General features: G+C 40.3%; 1 long non-coding RNA gene across 1 annotated transcript; it reads right to left on the bottom strand.

Annotated features, from left to right (window-relative positions):
- Positions 1-697: 697 nt before the first annotated feature.
- LOC122462165 lies at positions 698-19149 on the bottom strand. Its single transcript, XR_006284556.1, has 3 exons — positions 19139-19149; positions 8921-8926; positions 698-981 (listed from the first exon to the last, which is right to left on the bottom strand). It is a non-coding gene; the product is annotated as an uncharacterized LOC122462165 (long non-coding RNA).
- Between the last annotated feature and the right edge of the window lie 283 nt (positions 19150-19432).

The raw sequence follows: 19432 nt of genomic DNA on the forward strand, positions 1-19432 counted from the left end.
AATAAGCTTAGGTGGCCTTTCATGTAGGTCCCCACATCTGTACCCCAGAGTTCAATGTGGGGAGGGAACCTTGACAGACCTCCTAATGTTTTTAATGAAGTAAATACTAATGGGAATTGTGTGATCATGGGAGACTAACTTTCCAGATATAGACTGGAGGACAAGTGCTAGTAATAATAATAGGGCTGAGATTTTCCTGGATGTGATAGATGATGGATTCCTTCACCAAGTAGTTGCTGAACCAACAAGAGGGGATGCCATTTTTTATTTGATTTTGGTGAGTAATGAAGACCTCATAGAATAAATGGTTATAGGGGACAACTTTGGTTCTAGCCATCATGAACTAATTCAGTTCAAACTAAATGGAAGGATAAACAAAAATAGATCTGTGACTAGGGTTTTCGGTTTCAAAAGGGCTAACTTTAAAAAATTAAGGAAATTAGTTAGGAAAGTCGACTGGACTGAAGAACTTGTGGATCTAAAGACGGAGGAGGCTTGGAATTACTTCAGGTCAAAGTTGCAGAAACTATCAGAAGCCTGCATCCCAAGAAAGGGGAAAAAAATCATAGGCAGGAGTTATAGACTACGCTGGATGAGCAAGCATCTCAGAGAGGTGATAAAGCAAAGCAGAAAGCCTACAAGGAGTGGAAGATGGGAGGGATCAGCAAGGAAAACTACCTTATTGAAGTCAGAATATGTAGGGATAAAGTGACAAAGTCCAAAAGCCATGAAGAGTTGGACCTTGCAAAGGGAATTAAAACCAATAGTAAGAGGTTCTATAGCCATATAAATAAGAAGAAAACAAAGAAAGAAGAAGTGGGACTGCTGAACACTGAGGATGGAGTGGAGGTTAAGGATAATCTAGGCATGACCCAATATCTAAACAAATACTTTACCTCAGTCTTTAATTAGGTTAATGAGGAGCTTGGGGATAATGGTAGAATGACAAATGGGCATGAGGTAGAAGCCAAACTGGAACAGCTTAATGGGACTAAATCGGGGAGACCAGATAATCTTCATCCAAGAATATTAAAGGAAGTGGCACATAAAATTGCAAGCCCATTAGCAAGAATTTTTAATGAATCTGTAAACTCAGGGGTTGTACCGTATGAGTGGAGAATTGCTAACATAGTTCCTGCTTTTAAGAAAGGAGAAAAAAAAGTGATCCGGGTAACTAAAGGCCTGTTAGTTTGACATCTGTAGTATGCAAGGTCTTGGGGAAAAAATTGAAGGAGAAAGTAGTTAAGGACATTGAGATCAATGGTAATTGGAACAAAATACAATACGGTTTTACAAAAGGTAGATCGTGCCAAACCAACCTGATCTCCTTCTTTGAGAAGGTAACAGATTTTTTAGACAAAGGAAACGCAGTGGATCTAATTTACCTCGATTTCAGTAAGGCATTTGATACAGTTCCACATGGGGAATTATTAGCTAAATTGGAAAAGATGGGGATCAATATGAAAATTGAAAAGTGGATAAGGAACTGGTTAAGAGGAGACTACAATGGGTCATACTGAAAGGTGAACTGTCAGACTGGAGGGAGGCTACTAGTGGAGTTCCTCAGGGATTGGTTTTGGGATCAATCTTATTTAATCTTTTTATTACTGACCTTGGCACAAAAAGTGGGAATGTGCTAATAAAGTTTGTGAATGACACAAAGCTGGGAGGTATTGCCAATACAGAGAAGGACCGGGATATCATACAGAAAGATCTGGATGACATTGTAAACTGGAGTAATAGTAATAGGATGAAAATTAATCATGAAAAAGTGCAAGGTCATGCATTTAGGGATTAATAATAATTTTTGTTATAAACTGGGGCCGCATCAGTTGGAAGTAACAGAGGAGGAGAAGGACCTCGGAGTATTAGTTGATCACAGGATGACTGCGCCGCCAATGTGATATGGCAGTGAAAAAAGCTAATGCGGTCTTGGGATACATCAGGCATGGTATTTACAGTAGAGATAAGGAGGTGTTCGTACTGTTATACAAGGCACTGGCTTGTTTAGCCTAGCCAAAAGAAGTCTGAGGGGAGATATGATTGCTCTCTATAAATATATCAGGGAGGGAGAGGAATTATTTAAGCTCAGTACCATTGTGGACAAAAGAACAAATGGATATAAACTGACCATCAGGAAGTTTAGACTTGAATTTAGACAAAGGTTTCTAACCATCAGAGGAATGAAGTTCTGGAACAGCCTTCCAAGAGGAGCAGTGGAGGCAAAAGACATATCTGGCTTCAACACTAAGCTTGATAAGTTTATAGAGGGGATGGTATGATGGGATAGCCTAATTTTGGCAATTAATTGATCTTTGACTATTAGCGGTAAATATGCCCAATGGCCTGTGATGGGATGTTAGATGGGGTGGGATCTGAGTTACTACAGAGAATTCTTTCCTGGGTGTCTAGCTGGTGAGTCTTACTCACATGCTCAAGGTTCAGCTGATCACCATATTTGGGGTCGGGAAGGAATTTTCCTCCAGGGCAGATTGGCAGAGGCCCTGGGGTTTTTTTTGCCTTCCTCTGCAGCGTGGGGCACGGGCCACTTGCTGGAGGATTCTCTGCACCTTGAAGTCTTTAAACCACTATTTGAGGACTTCATTAGCTCAGACATAGGTTCGGGGTTTGTTACAGGAGTGGGTAGGTGAGATTCTGTGGCCTGCGTTGTGTAGGAGGTCAGACTAGATGATCATAATGGTCCCTTCTGACCTTAACGTCTATGATTCTATGAATATTTTTAAAGCAAATTTTAAACTAAGGTCCTGTATACTAACATGTTCTGAGTAAATATTACAGTAATGCACAACCGTTTTTGTCGGTAAATTCAGAAACTGACAGTATATAACTGGGGGTTGTAAAATGCCTGTTAAATGGCTTCATTACCACTTGAATGGCTCTTTAACAGTTTCAGTGTTGTGCTAATAGGTCTGGAGGCTGGAAGGCTTTTTCACTTTTAAGTACTAGTTCCCTCCCCCACCCTCCGAGGAAGACTCACCAGGCACCAGCAGCCAGCTGTGGTGGGAGCCTGCAGGAAGGGTCAGAACAGGGATAGGAAGATTTAGTAGGGTGGACACTAAGACCTAGGGGTGCTCCAAATTGTTGGGTGCCCAACACAGCCGTGTATGCTGTGTATGACTAAAGACAGCCTTGCCACCCCTGATTTCCTCCTCTCAGCTTGACTAACAGAGAAACAGAATGTCATTTAGTTACAGAAGGCCTCACTTCACTTGGCTAGTAAATGGGGCTATCACATGAGCCTAGTATGAGTTAATGGTTGTAGGACTGGGCACAACATTTCCAAACACAAAAAAACGCAGCAGACTTGTTTGTGGCAGCTGTCATTATTTAGACATTTCTATTTCCTTCAGTCTGTCAAGATACTTTTCTGCATCCAGTCCACATGACAGTAGGAGTGTGTAACTGATACATTTGAGTCATTGTCACTTGAATGTCCATCCAGAAATTCTATCCAGCTGAAACTATGACAGCGCTAGAATATGAAAATAATTTCCTACTTGGTGGCACGTCCAACACCACTGTGCAGAAATCACTCTTCACATTTTCCACTGATATTTTCCACATGTGATTGGGTGAGGAGCATGCAGCATGTAGAATATTATTATTTGATGGCCACATAAATGTTTACATTCGTCTATCACTTACTGCCTGTCATCTTGCAGGTGCTTATCTTTTTCTTATTTCCTGTGTGTGTTCTATGTTCCCTGTACACAGCGTAGTTGAATTTGTTTCAGTCCCTGGATATTAGAAAAGGTGGGTGAGGTAATATCTTATATTGGACCAACTTCTGTTTGAGAGAGACCAGCATTGGAGCCACAGCAAACTCTTTGTCAGGTATGTGGAGCATCACAGATAAAGGTAAGGTGGAACAGATTGTTTAGCATTCACACACATTCTAAGGGACCATTCAAGGTAGAATGGCCCATTAATACCTCTGCAGTCATAAGACAAGAAGCAGGGGTTAGTGGGTTACAGATTGTTGTAATGAGCCATGAATCCAATGTCTCTGTTCAGTCCATGATTTTTAGTGTCTAGCAGAGTTGTGAATTTAAGTTCCTGGACTCTGCTAGACATTGGACATTTTAGAAGAAATATAAAACCTCTTCCATCAAGGCTTACACTGGCCTCTAATCATTTGCCATTTGAGACAGGTTCCTGGACTGATTAGACCACAGTTCTTAACCAATATGGTAATACTTACATTCCTAATGTGTATGTGTGATCTTCACAAAATACTTACCCTTCTGTTTTACCTGCTTTGAACAGTGAAATGGTTAACAATGTTGACTTTTAATATATCATAATTGGCAACTGATTCACCACCCATTGAAATAAATGAGGCAGTTCACGTATCTCATAGTTTAGGCTCTCTGAAAACTCAGGCAAAAATCACTTCATCAGTTACACACTAGGGTCATGTTTCCAAGATTTTTTTTTTTTTTAAACAACCATAACAACTAGAAAATTTCTTTTTTGTATCAAGGGCACACACCCCACTTTAGAAAACCTCGACTTCCCTCTGAATGATCTCTTCGAACTAAATAGGACTATTGAAAATAAAATCATACCCAGCAAAACTGGCTGACATACACAAGCTTTAGATAAAACACACACAACAAAAGTGGTACATTTTTATTAAAAAATTTTAAAGAGATATTAAACATTTGAAAATATTTGGAGTTTTTTAATATGTTGGCTTTTTATTGAGGTCTTTAGATATTTAATATGCTGTTTCAACTAGGAACATCTCATTTCATTATTTTTTAAAAAAAGTAAAATTGGCATCTGTGATGGAATGCCAGAAGGAAGAATTGTTTTTTTCCCCTTCACCCCCAACTTTCTTTAAGTTGTACAAGTTTTCAGATTCTCTGCAATGTATGGCAATTTTCTTCTTTGATGTAGGTTTGGTTGCTTGCTTTTAATATATATTTCTTTTGATCTCAATCTCTCTCTCTTTGTGTGTGCAGTTTTTCTCTCTGTTTATAGTTGTAATGAAATGAACTGAGCTAGAATAGTGACATCTCTAGCAGGAGATTTGATTTTGTTTGGATGGTTTATTTAGATTTCATACTGTTTCTTGATTCTGAGTTTGTTTTTTATTCCTTACTCTGTGGTGATTATTTTCATTTCTAATGGTGTCTTTCCCCTTCCTCCCACCAGAGTACCTGGTGGAGGGGAGGGTATGAGTGACAGAGATATTTTCAGAACTCAGCCTTTGTTGCCTTGCAGTGGTTGTACGTAGTTACACCTTGAGGGTGTTATTTCAAACCACACATTTATACGATCACTGGAAGAAATTCTATGCAAATGTTGCTTTCTAAGTACATATGGTGCTGGTCTGTGATGACCAACCCCATGTGTTAGGGGTTCTTTTTTTAAAAAAAATTGATTTAGGGAACAGATAAATTGGAGCAAAGTCCATACTCAGGAGTCAGGATTGTCAGGAGAGATGTTTGGGTCAGGCTTCTGGAATTATGTGATTCACGCTGGGTATACTCAGATGCTTACCTAAGATATAGTCACTGCCATATTAATTATATCCTATTTCCATAGCCACTCTCCTACTAGTACCTATCTCGGCAGCTGTGAGGCAGGTCAGAGAGGACCTTTTACACTCACTTACCAGCTTCCAGATTCCTGGCACCTCCTATGTGCCCTAGTATTCCTACTAACTGTGTGCCATTCCAGTGCTAATGGATTTTTGTCTTCATGAAGGGAGGGTGTGACATCAACAATATGTGGGAATGGAGGATGAGAGGGATAATTTTCACACAAACAGAGGAAAAAACACTTGAAAATTATGTGGAAATAATTCCTTGCTCCCATCTGTATGTTAGCAGGGTACTGATTGCACGTGCTATTTTGTGAGGGAATTTGCTGTAATGTAATTAAGGAGCCAACACAATCAAGAACATACTGCATTCAGTGATTAAGAAGATACTCATTTCAGTCAGTCTAATGATCTGCCATAGTGAACTTACTCTGCAAACACTGGGGGGGCTGATTATCCACTGTCTTGCACCTTGCAAATATGCCTGTGCAAAGGGAGGGGAAAATGTCAAAGTATAAATGTCTGTGTTTTGTACCACTTTGTGGGGGGTATAAATGAGGTGTTTATACCCCTGCAAGGGTATAACAAGATTTCTCACATGTTGCCAGATTTTCTGTTTGTCATATCACCAGATTTACTCAGGTGACCTACATTAGAATATAGCTGAAAAAGTGCTAAAACTTCCTCTCTATCTGCAGAGCCATTTCCTGCAGATGATGGTTTAGTTTCCCTAGGGCTTGTACAGGTTGGTGAAAGCTATACATCCCTACATCACGGAGGCCCTCTGTGCCCCATAGGGGATTTTCTGCAAGAAAAGTGTTTCTATTACCATCCTCTATAGAATTTTGTTTTGGGGGGCAGGTGGGGTAGAAGATTTCACTTACAATGGGGGCCAACAGAAATGCCACAGTAAAGGCTACAGAGGGAATGCACTTGACTAATATATCCCCCACTGGTTCTTCCTCTGCCCTCTGTGTGTCCTGCATTACCTACTTTTGGACATGTACCTGTCTCCTACAGCATGTTCCTCACATCCAAGTGCAACTGAAGCTGCAAGTGCTTTGCCATGCCTCAAGCTTCCCCAGCTGGACTTTCTACCCCCGGGAGTCTGTGCATTGGCATATAAACAGTGAATCTGCCCATATCTCTAAAAGGGATGATTTTCATTTTCAGAGAACCACCCAATGAACATATCAATTACAAAACCAAATGGGTAATATTTGTAAACAGTCTGAGTCCCGATGCCAGTCCCATGAGAACTTTCAGACATCAAGTTAGCTGCAGAATCACTCCCTTCCTGGGTTGTGGCTTTATTGGTAACTCAAAAACTTCAAACTAAATACCTGCTCTGAGTTTGGCTGCTCTGAGTTTACCTCCAGGGTCTCCTCTGCAGCTCCTTAATTTCCTCTGGGCCTAAGAGATTCCCACTTCACTATGTCCTTTTTGGAGCCATGTACAGGCAGTCATTACAGTGTGTGTGTGTGTGTGTGTGTGTGTGTGTTAGGGGGCGAGGGGCTTGCATCCAAACCTGGAGTGGCTCTTATATTCCTCTCCATATACTTTGCTGCTGCCACCCTGTTAGTCTTGCTATAAAACCTTTTTATATGCTCAACTGCCTATATGCTCCCAAGATGCATGTTGTGAGAGCAGATACACAAAACTGGTTAGAGTTGCAGCCTGTAGCCCTTATATGCGTGGCCTCTCCTATGGTCAGATGACCACAAGAGAGGCTGCTGGATTTCTACAAGCTGCTCACAGAAGCATGAGTGTTGGGGGTGCTGCTGCACCACGTGGCTTAAAGTGGCTTCCATTATATGTAGGGTTTACACAACATTGGTTCAATGGCTCTCTGCACCCTACTATACAAATTTGTTCCAGCAACCCTGCACAGGAGCACATTTGCAGTAGGGAATAGTAGCATGCTGCTCACCCCATTCTCATTGTTTTTCTTCTCCCCAGACTAGCCTGGCACTGTCAGATTTAGAAACACTGATCTAAGGAGTAGAGTTATATAAGGAGGCAGGGTGTGTGTGTTTGTGTGTGGAATTTGGGTACCTTATTCCCTTTGAAAGTCAAGGTGTGGTGTTGGGGGCTGTGCCTTTAATAACAGAGCTTTCCAGCAAGAAAATATAAGTGGGAAGGTGAAGCTCTTCTTGTTAGACACAGCTAGTTGGAACCAGATACTAATTAAAGTGGATCTCTTGCAAGCACCTTAATCACTGAGTGATCACAGAACACTGCATGGTACCAGGAGCAAGAAGAAATGGAAAAAAAAATAACTTCTCTATTCTTCTGCTCGGGGTGAGAGCTCCAAGAGCTGCAACTCTCTGGAAATGTGGAAGATAACTGGAGGAAGTTCAAACAGTGCTTTATTCTGAAACTTCATGCAATGTGTGCCAGTAAAAAAGGAAGACTTTCAGAAGGTAGCCTTTTTTGGATAGTGGCTGGTTTTGAAGCACTTGATGTGTTTAATAGTTTTTAGTTAATTCATGCAGAGGAGACTAATATGAAATTATTACAGAAATTTTGAGGAGTACAGCGCTCCTGAAAGATGTGTGTTTAATTGCAGGGTACAAAATTAATGTGAAATGGTAAAAGAGATTGTAACAGAGGTGAGGCTGAACAGCCAGTCTTGCAATTTTGGGAGCCAAGTTCCTAATGATAACCCAGATCACTATGGGAATCAGGAACAAAAAGTTTAGACTAATTGGGCGGGGAGGGATGGCAGGAATAGCTCGGGGTTTGAGCATTGGCCTGCTAAACCCAGGGTTGTGAGTTCAATCCTCGAGGGGGCCATTTAGGGATCTGGGGCAAAAATTGGGGATTGATCCTGCTCTGAGCAGGGGGTTGGACTAGCTGACCTCCTGAGGTCCCTTCCAACCCCGATATTCTATGATTCTATCCCTTGAAATAGCAATTAGAATTTGACAAGCAATTGAAGTCACCCAGTCCAGAATGAAGCTTATGGGGGGTTAGGGTTGCCAACCCCCCAAGATTGTCCTGGAGTCTCCAAGAATTAAAAGATTAATCTTTGATTAAACATTGTCATGTGATGAAACCTCCAGGAATACGCCCACCTAAAATTGGCAACCCTAAGAAGGGTAGACAGTGCTTTTATACTGGAGACATAAGAGAAGACAAAATAGTACAAGAAAAGAGACCCGAGGCAGAAAGGCCTGTGCAGGTCAAAGTCAGAGTCCAGCAAAAACAGCACCTGGAGCTGCACTCGCTGTGGCAGCCAACACAAGTTAAGACAATGCCCAGCATGTGAGAAAAGATATAAGAACTGCCCTTTGCAAGAGGATGCAACCACTAGCAGAGCGTGGACAAAGAGGAAGACGACAGCACCACAAGCTCAGATTACTTTTTCATTGGCGCAATGGACAATATTTCAGCACAAGGTGAACGGAGTATCAATCTGAAAGCCAATGGAAAATCTGTTCCTTTAAATGGGACACTGGTGCACATGTTGCCAGAAACACTGTTAGTAATACTAAAAGAAAAGCGACAGGTAGAAAGTAAATGGATAAAACTCAGGGTTTACAGTGGTGAGTTAATCCCTACTAAGGAAGCATGTGAACTAAATGTAGGGGGTAAAATATTAGAAAAAATAATTTTGTAAAAGGAAAAGAGTGCCCATTATTGTGTTTAAAAAGTGTGTCAAGTCCTTCATCCCATCAGGAAGATGCACTCATTGGAGGGGCAGGGAACCAAAACAACTGTGAGAGTTTGAGGATGACTTTCAGGAGATAGGAAAACTCTCAGTGCAGAATAGAACGGAGAGAGCCCAATTATCCCACAATTCACACCTCAAGAAAAACTCCCCTTTCCCTGAGGCAGAGATTAAAAGAAGAGCTAGATAGACCCCTTGCTCTGGGAATCAAAGTGGGTAGAAAAACTGACAAAGTGGATACACTTGGACAGTGTAGGAAAAAAAGATGGAAACCTTTGCTTATGGATAGACTCATAAAATTAAATATATTAAAAGGGAACACTTTCTACTACCTATAAGGGGAGACTTTTTTGGGAGATGGCTGGTGGCAAATATTTTTCTATTTTTGAAGCATCGGTAGAGTTCTGCCAGGCACCCTTGCAAAAACAGAGCACACCACTGTTCACATTCAACAACCTCTTTTTGGGAGACACTTGATCTGCAGACTGCCATTTGGGTTGTGTTCAGAACCTGAAATGTTTCACTGGAAAATGCAACAAATGTTTGATGGTCTAGAGGGTACTAAGGTATATATTTGACTTCTTGCGCTGAGGAAACAAAGAAGAAGAGCATGACCAGGGGCTCCAAGGAGTTTTGGAAAGAACCAAAGCTGCTGGGTTAAAGCTGAATGAAAATTATGTGCAGTTGAAATAAAATATCTGAAAGATAAGTTAACACATAAAGGTATATAGATAGATCACAGAAAGGGTGAAACCATCACCTGTGTATCTGCCTCAACAGATAAGGAAGAGATACAAAAATCCCTTGGAATGGTGAATTATGTAGAGAAATTTGTGCCTAATCTAGCTGTCTGAACCAGCACCCAGAGAACATTACAGTTAAAAGATGTCCAATGGACATATTGTAAATCTTAGTGAAGAATTTGGGAAACTGAAATGGTTAAGAGCGGGGGTGGTAGAAGCATCCTGACAGTGGGGGAGACACCAGTGCCCAAAACATAGCCCTGTCCCTGCACCCTCCCTTCCCCAAAGGCCCCACTCCCACACTGACTCTTCCCTCCCAAGACCCTCTCCCTGTCACTCACCTTATGGCCGGTAAAAAGTGGCCCTCCCTGTTCCAGCGCCCCTGATTAAGAGACCATTGTCCTGAGGTACTATGACAGTAAGCACAAAACTAAGTTGTCCACAGATGCCACCGAGGGTATTGATGAAGTCCTCTTACAGAAACATGGTCAAATTGGAGACCTGTGGCTAGTGTGTCACAGGAACTAACAAAAACTGAATGTAAATAGTTTCAAAAAAGGAGGCTTTGATCTTAGGTCAAGGATGTAAAAGCCTCTCTTATCTTTATACATGTGAGACTGGTGTTAGCTGAAACTGACCATAAATTATTTATTGCCGTTGCCAAAAGATGCATGGCAAACACTGCCCCAGAGACTACAGAGATAACTTTTTCAGATTCAAAATGTGTGATTTCAAATTGAATACAAACCTGTTAGAGATTTGGTGGTTGCAGACACAAACTCTAGAGCATTTGATAAAAGTGTAGTGAAGCAAGATCTAGAGCTAGTTTTTGGACATGTCAGTCTGATTTTTTTAAAAAATCAATTTGCTTTCAGACAAAATGTGGATTGTGATTGCCAAAACTACTGCTCGTGGTGAGAACCTGCAGAAAGTAGTCAAGGCTATTGGTACAGAGTGGTTGTGACAACATACTCCCAGTTCCGATCATCAGTGGATCTCTCAGTACTAAATAGGATTTGATTTAAAGGCACCGGGATCGTGATTCCTTTTTAACACATTTTTTCCTGTAACATTAAGATCATCTAGGGATCGAAAAATCTAGGAGAACTGGCCTCGAATGAATGGTGACACTGAGGAATCTGTTAGGGAGTGATGCATATGCCAAAAATACAGGCCTAAGTCAAGCAAAAGAGTCCATGTTGTTGGCACACAAAAAATTACCCCCTCGCCCCCAAGCAAACTAGGCATAAATGTGTTTGCTGGGTGGGAAAGACTGTATTTGGCATAGACTTCTCACTTCCCTCAGACCCTTCCTAGAAGATGATACAGCTAAACAGATGATTGTGCATAGTAAATCTATCTTTTCTAGACAAGGTATACCTGGCATAGTTACTTTTGACAATAGGTCACAGTTTCAGTAGTTTGCAGTGAAGAATAGGTTTAGACATGTAACCGCTAGTCTCTGTTATTCCCAATCCAATGGGTTAGTGAAAGATTGTGTCAGACTAATAAACACCTACTGAAAATCTGTAGAGTCAGACTCTGATCTGTATTTAGCACTGTTAAATTACAGAATGGCAACAGTGAAGCATGGGTTGTCAGCTGCTGCTGCTGTGTTCCACCAAATACAAGAATGCCAGCACTGCTAGAAACTCATGTCAGTCATTTGGGGGGATTTTCAGATATACCAAATTGGAACAAGATTCAGAATAAACCACATCTCTGGCAAGAATCTTAATTACTGAGTGATTGCTGAACACTACAAATGGGAATTGGGTTCTTAATTACCCTTTGTGCTTTGACAATCTCCCACTTTAAAATCTTAACTCTGAATTATAACATTGGGGTTAAATGGCTATAATTTTCCAATAATTCTTATTTGGAAAGTAGCAACTTAGATTTCTCATCCTATCTTTGATGTTTTAACTGACATACTGGTAAAGAGTTCAGATATCAACACTGAAATTTGAACTGCTGTTTGACTTCCCAGTGACTGTTTCAACATAATTTTCTTTGCTAGTTACAGAACCATGTAGATGCACATTTGGTGCTGGAAAATGCAAGAAAAGTGATTTAGGGGCTAATTATATAGACAGTTGTTTAGCAATAGTGGCTGCTGATGCACAGATGCTGGTCAGTGTCAGAATACTTCCATTTAGCTTTTGCTGCACTCTATGGAGTATGTCTAAATCTACATTCTGTGCAAGCATGCAGAGAACCACTTGCACAATTCCCAAAGTTTATTCATGCTCAGGAAACAAAGCGATGTTCTGAGGTATAAAGTGCATACCCTTGCTATGTGACTGCTGTTCCTTATTCTGTAGAAGCTCCATTGTCTCTGTATTAGGTCAGAGGGTGCAGAAAAATTGCTTTAGACTCTGAGATGGAGTAATGTACACTGTAAACCAAGATGCCTGCAAGGGAAAAGAAACAAACAAACCACATGCATTACAATAAGACCCATCATACATTCTCTTCACCACGCCCTTTAGACCTAGTGGTCATTGTCAGATGAGTGCATGGTAAAGTGCATTGTGCACACATGTCTACATTGTTTAAAAACCCTAGTGTATGGGTATTTCCATGTGGATCTGGAAAATAAACTAAATATCTTTCACAATCCATTGACAGAGAAGTCATTGTCAGGAAGAGGGTGAGAATGCATGAGAAAAATGACCCAGTTCTAGTTTTGGCTGCCTTTGTAATAACATGATAAAAACAGAAGACAGTATTAAAAGAGGCCCACCTCGTTGGTATCCTGACTGATAGTCCAATATGGATTGTTCAGAAAAGGGCCCATAGTTTCTCTTTCCCCAAGCTAACTCTACATTAAGGACTGAGGGGGAGCAGGAAAGCTTGTGTTGACTGAGAGTCAATTTTCTTAAAAGGATAACATATAGGGAGGGAGAGAGATATGATATAACATGAAACACTCTGACCATGATTATACCTGCTCTTAAGAGTGCACATGTGCGCGCGCTCTCTCTCTCGCTCTCTCTCTCTCCAGACTGTCTTAATGATTGATGTACCCGACTCAGATAATCACCAATAAGAAGATTATCATTTTTACTAATGCTACTCCATAGTTTTTCATAAATCAGGTAATTCCCCCAGTAGAGAGATTTAAAATTTAAGGCGGTTAGTTATATCCATAATGGATTATTTCTTCCACACATTGTTAGAACCACTTAAGCTCCACCTTCAAGCATAGGAAGTTTAATATTTATATTTTTAAAGTACTATTAGAAGGTAAAGTTTGAAGAAATGTAAGACACTTTTCGATTACTATTTAGAACACAAAACTACTTGTTTAATACGCAAGTTTCATTCTTCAAATAAGTGTTTAACTCCTTTTTTTATTTTACCTTTAAATTACATTATTTTCTCTGTGCACTTTGGCATTAAGATCTCGCTAGGCAAAAAGTGGGTATACAAAGTTATGTGTTGGGTTGAACCTTTTTATGGATTGAGTTAAAACTCCATTGAAATTGATGGGTGTATGAATGTGCCTTTCACTTAAGATAGTTGTGAGACCATTAAGTGGCCATACCTAAAGTAAGGCCTAATAGAGCCTGCCCAGGAGTTTTGCACTGTGTGGGTGACAGGTCTTTTTTCTGAGTAATGTTTTAGGTAAAGTGTGTGAGGGAAGAAAGAACAGAAGATGAGGACAGACAAGAAGAGAGAGAAGCAGAGGCAAAAAACTCAAGAAAGCCAGTGTGTCCTTGGAAAAAGTTTGAGAGCATGCTTCTGGATTTGCTGGCTAAGGAGGCTTGTGGCTGTGACCCAAGAAACTGCTTCCTTTTGTTCCTGGTTCCTGCTACGTTCAGAGAAGCAGGAACTGGCTATTCCTTGTAAATAAGTAAGACTGCATCAAAGAAAATACCGACTGGAATATTCCTGGAGTCCCACACATTCACTAGCTGCTCAGTTTACAAAAGGGCAACAGTACAATAAGTACCCATAGTTCCATCAACTTAGAGGAAAACAAACTGTCCAACTTTTTGGTGTGCTATTTTTTTCCCAAGGATAAACTCAACTTTCAGCCAACATTTTCAAAAGTGGCTACTGATTTTGGGTGCCCAACTCAAGACTCCTTAAAGTGGGCCCAAGCTGTAGAGAGAGGACACTCCACTCTTTTAGAAAATCAAGTCCCTTTAAGACATCTCAAGTTTGGCACTCAAAAAAGGAGGCATGCTATTGTATTTAGAACTTGGGAAACATGGAATATTTTCATGAATGTAGCTACAGCGAATCCCATATTGAGGACTTTGAGTATCGGGGTAGAGACTCTGAGCTAAAATCTATATTCAGTGCACAGTTGGAGTAGGGCCACCAGAGTGATAGGTCCATTCTGACCTGTGTTGTTAAGCAGACAGTTGGCTGAGTTTTGGTCCAATGTGAGTTTGTCAGTGGGCAGGGGTAAGTTGTCTACCAAAATAACAAGTGCTGTCTTGGTACCATGCCTCAGCCTGAAACCCGAGTGAGCAGTATCCATGATGTGGCAGCTGACCAGTAGTGACACACTTTTTTTTGTGGTTAACTTCATGATTAGCTTGCTTAGAAAAAAGGTTAAATGGTGGCTGGTAGTTTATGCCATTTGTAGCATTAAATGGTGCATTTTTTAGTGTTGCTCAGATTGAGTTCTTTCAGATGGGTGTAAAGTGTCCCTCAAGAAAGTAGGTCTGACAGTCAGTGTTAATTGGGGTCCTAGACATCCTCTGCTCTTTTATAACCAAGAAATGGCAGGAGGAAATATCATAGACAATGGACATGATTGCTGTCAGTTCTTCCGTGAATTCTTGTGGGATTGAACCTTGTGCTGCCGGGTTAAAACCAATCTCTAACTATTAGAGATCATCAGAGGGGGAGATTACCCCACATCTGCCTACTGTAGAGTTTTTACACCTTCCTCTGAAGCATCTTGTTCTGGCTACTGTTAGAGATGGGATACTGGACTAAATGTACCTTGGGTTTGATCCAGTATGGCAATTCCTATGTTCCTATGATTGGACTGAATTCATGAAAGTAGGTCATTGTATTTCTGGGCCTGCTCTTGGCTCCTTTGGTGGTATATAGGGCCATCTGAGGTGTAGGTGATCATCTTGATGAATTATGATGATTTCTCACAGTGAAAATTAAATGTCTGAAGGATATTAGAATCAGATGAAATCCAGGTGTGATGATGTAACAAATTTCCTATCTACTCTGGATTCAGGAATGACTGTCTTTCATTGGCATGACTATTTTGAGTGTTCATGTGTGCTATTGCGAGGTGATTTGTGTGTGTGTGTGTGTGTGTGTGTAGCAGAATTTCCTGATACATTTCTGATATTACTGTTTTATCACGTGGTTGCAATTGATGAGATCTGGTATGGTGTACTAAAAAAAAATGTAGGTTTCTGAGAAGCGTCACTCTAGCTGAGTGCAATTACAGAAAGGTATACTCATATAGCAGGGCAGTTTTGTGCTGAGAAATGACTCTCCTTCCGTGTGTGTGTGTGTGTGTGTGTGTGTGTATGCATTTTGGCACATATAATAAAGACTTGGAAAATCTCTTGGTGACACATTTCTGTATATTTTCTCCTATAGTTGAATACTGTAAATCAAAGATGCAGTGTACTTTAACTGAGTCATTTAAAAAGCCCTTAGAATTTAAATCTAATTTTATTTTTCACCAGTTTTACTCTAGTGTAAAGCATTGATTTCAGTGGAGTGACTCCTCATTTACACACTTGTCAGAAAGCAGAATCAGGCCCACAAAGATTTGCAGCCTTTCCCTGCTCTTTTTTTAATACAGACTTTGCATTCATAAAGAAAAGATAAATTAAGGAGAGACATTAAACAGATGTCATTATCAAGGCTTGGAAAAAGCTGAACTACTGCTTATAATCATTCGTATTAAAAGCTGTTCTTCAGAAACCCAAGCATTTGATGGTTTGATTGTTATGATGATTGTCTTAGAATACTCATTTCCTAGCTCTTAATATGTGGTGGTGATCTGAAAAATTAAAAAGGCAAAAACATTTTAAAAATTGATATTTAGAGTTGAAGTTCAGGGAAATAAGTGTGGGATTAATGATGAGTCTGGTCTCTCTTCCTGAACAAACTTTTTTTTCCATTTAGATCTTAAGTTTAACAGTTCCTACCAACTGCTCATAGCTCTTTTTTTCATATTGATATTCACAATATTTTGAAAACATATTATATATATTCAAAAAGTAGAGCTTCCAGATTAATAATTAGAAATCTGACAGAACATGCCCTACTTAAACAAAATTATTTAAAAGAAACAGAGACCAAAGTGCACTTGCTAAAACTGGGAGCACTCCAGAATTGGATGTGAAGCACTATAGTAAAATTCATGCTGGAAATGGAATCTGCATTAATAAATGGAATCTAATTAATAAATCATTTTATGTAATTCCAAATTATTATTCAACATTGGCACTAAAATACGATCTGCACCTGATAACTCCAGTAAGAAATCAGAATTATAAGCAGTGTGTGCTTGTAGTTAAGGTTGCCCACCATTTTCTGTTATCAGACCCTACTTTTGCTTGTCTAGAACATTATCAAACTAACAGTTTGGGCTGAAATTTTCCACAATGGGTATGTTTGCTAACTTTTTTTTTTTTTTTTAAATTTCAGCAAAAATGGTTCAGCCAGTTCTCAGCATGAGATTAGGGAAAAAATACATTGTGTTGTTTGTTTGTTTGTTTGTTTGTTTGTTTGTTTAAAAAATATGTACAGCCATCTTATTGAGAAGCTCTGGCTTTGGACCAGGAACTTGAAATTTGTCAGAGAAGTGGTCCTGTCTGGTTTCAGAGTAGCAGCTGTGTTAGTCTGTATCCGCAAAAAGAAAAGGTGTAGCTCACGAAAGCTTATGCTCAAATAAATTTGTTAGTCTTTAAGGTGCCCCAAATCCTCCTTTTCTTTTTGAAAAAATCTCAATTCACATATGCTCAGTAAACACTTGCCAGATTGTTCCATCTGCATTGAGGATACTCCATCTCCTCACAGCACCTGTGCGCAAGTCAGACTGCATATGTACCATCCCCACAGAGCAACTGTGCACACTCCATCCTTCCCCTGCAATTGCTGCTTCTGACTGCCAAGGGCTGCTATGGAACAAGATCTGAGAATACAAAGGCTCTCTTCAATGTTCTCAGTACCCCCCTCTTGGAGCCCAGGTAGTACGGGGGGGAGGGGGAAGCCTGACTGGGATGCAGAGGAGCGAGAAGCCAGGACTGGGATGAGGAGCCAAAGATTGTGAGGGGATGAGGAGATTAGGATGCAAGTGTGGGCAAAGCAGGGACATTGGGACTGGAAAGTGGAGGTGAGGGGGTAAAGTGGTGCAGGGGACAAGGAAGGGACACTGGGGCTAAGACCCAAGACGATACATCAGGAGAAACTGGGACTGTGTCAAGGAGATGGGACAGGAGAGCCTGCTCCTCTCACAACCTGAAATAGAATCTACCATTCTGGAGCTCCAACATTCGAGGTTGCCTAGGCTCATCCTTCCCTCTGATGACTTCCCCATGCTGCTCTCCCAGGTGGCCACTAATGAAACTGCCTGGTGTGACCCTGAGAAGAGCAGCTGTGAATACAGGGTTCTGGGAGTGCAGGAGTCAGGGGCAGAGTAGTGTTCTCATCTATCCTTCTGATTTGAGGGTAAGGCCCCAGGCAAAGGGACACATGCATCCTGGAGATGAATGCACGGCTGCACACATGGTGTCAACAGGCAGGCTTTGGCTTCCTTAACCATGGGGTGCTGTTCTGGGAAGGAGGATTGCTGACAAAGAGATGGAGTCCACCTGACCAAGAAGAGGAACAGCACCATTGGACATTGACCAACCTAGTGAGGAGGGCTTCAAACTAAGTAAAAAGAAGGGCATTTGACAAAAGCCCAGGTTTTTTAAAAAGTAACCTTAACACAGAACAAGATTTTTTTTTTTTTTTTTTTTTTTTGGGGGGGGGGGGGGGGAGAAGGTCCACGGAAATAGAAAATTACAATAAGGTCTTAGGAAGAACAAGAGAAAAATAGGTACGTGTGAGAATCTGCTCACCATCTTAGATGCCAGGAGTATGGGGAATAAATAGGAAGTGTTCAAACTATTAGTACATAAGGTAAATTATGATTTAATTGGCATAATTGAAGTGTGGTGTGATAAATCTCATGACTGATATACAGGGTATTTCCTAACTTTGGAGTGCCTGACTTTGCAACCTTAACATTTTTAATTTTATTTTTTTGCATGAAAAACCCATCCTAATTTTTATAAGATTATATTGGCATTTAACCCATATGTGTCTGTTTCTACATATTAAAAAAGAAAGTATTTATATCTACCTATTTCCATCCCTTTTAAGGGTGTTGGCAAGATTAAATAGACTTTAAAGTTGAGCTATCTGAAAAATTTCAAATCTTTGGAATATTTAACAATTGTGATTTTTTTTTTTTGCTTTGACTGGTCTGTATACTGTAATATTTTTTCAAAAATGTGAAATATTGATGAGAAATAGTTTTGAAACAAATTGAATATTTTAGCAAACATGTTTCTGCATTTTGCATTCAGTTGTGTTTTAAAGCTGTAAATTGCTATATAATTGCTTATTTTGTTGTAATAATTCATTTTTAAGGTCTCATCAGAAATAACTCTCTCCTAGTAAAATGCATGGAACACTATCTTTACATTTCTCTCTCTCTCTCTGAAAAGAGAACAGATAACCATTGTGACACTGTACCCCATATTCTTCACAGTGATGAGATATGATTATGGCATAATTATGATGCATTTTGTACAAGACATGTCATGTAAAGTGTCATTGGAAAAGTTATGATTTGCTGAATACGAGTATCCTATTTGTATGCATGTATCATTTTTGTATTTGAAGTTCTAAATATTGACTATATATCTATTTCACATATAGTCACACCTGGGTGACACCCACTAGGCAAAATGCTTCTAGTCTAGAATGCCAGCTGTGTCAGGCCTATTCAAGGTAATGGGCCATTAGGAAAAACAATAGGCTTTAGCAAAAGCGTATCCCCCAACTGGTAAGCATTCCTGAGAACGTTCCAGACAGCTTGTAAGTAATGGCTGCTATGACTCGGCAAGATATGCAAGGCATGTGACCAGACTACATGACTCTGAACTCCATTTTGTGATGTCTGTATTTTTCCACAACTGGTCTGGGAACCAAGTTTGAAACACAAGGTTCCCACCATATGCTAAAGCTATATAAGGCAGGGAGTGAGATCATCTGTTGTTCTTCACTCCCCACACAGGAGGACTCCTGGTAACACTGGAGGAACAAAGACTGAACTGGGGGGAAAGCTGGACCCAGGCTAAAGGGAATTCTAGCCTGTGTATGAAAACCTGGGGATCCCAAGCTGCAAAGCAAGTGCAGCTTGTACCTTGAGAATCTGCAAGCCTGCTTGTA

The sequence above is a fragment of the Chelonia mydas genome, chromosome 1, assembly GCF_015237465.2.
Source record: "Chelonia mydas isolate rCheMyd1 chromosome 1, rCheMyd1.pri.v2, whole genome shotgun sequence".
NCBI classification, from domain to species: domain Eukaryota; kingdom Metazoa; phylum Chordata; order Testudines; family Cheloniidae; genus Chelonia; species Chelonia mydas.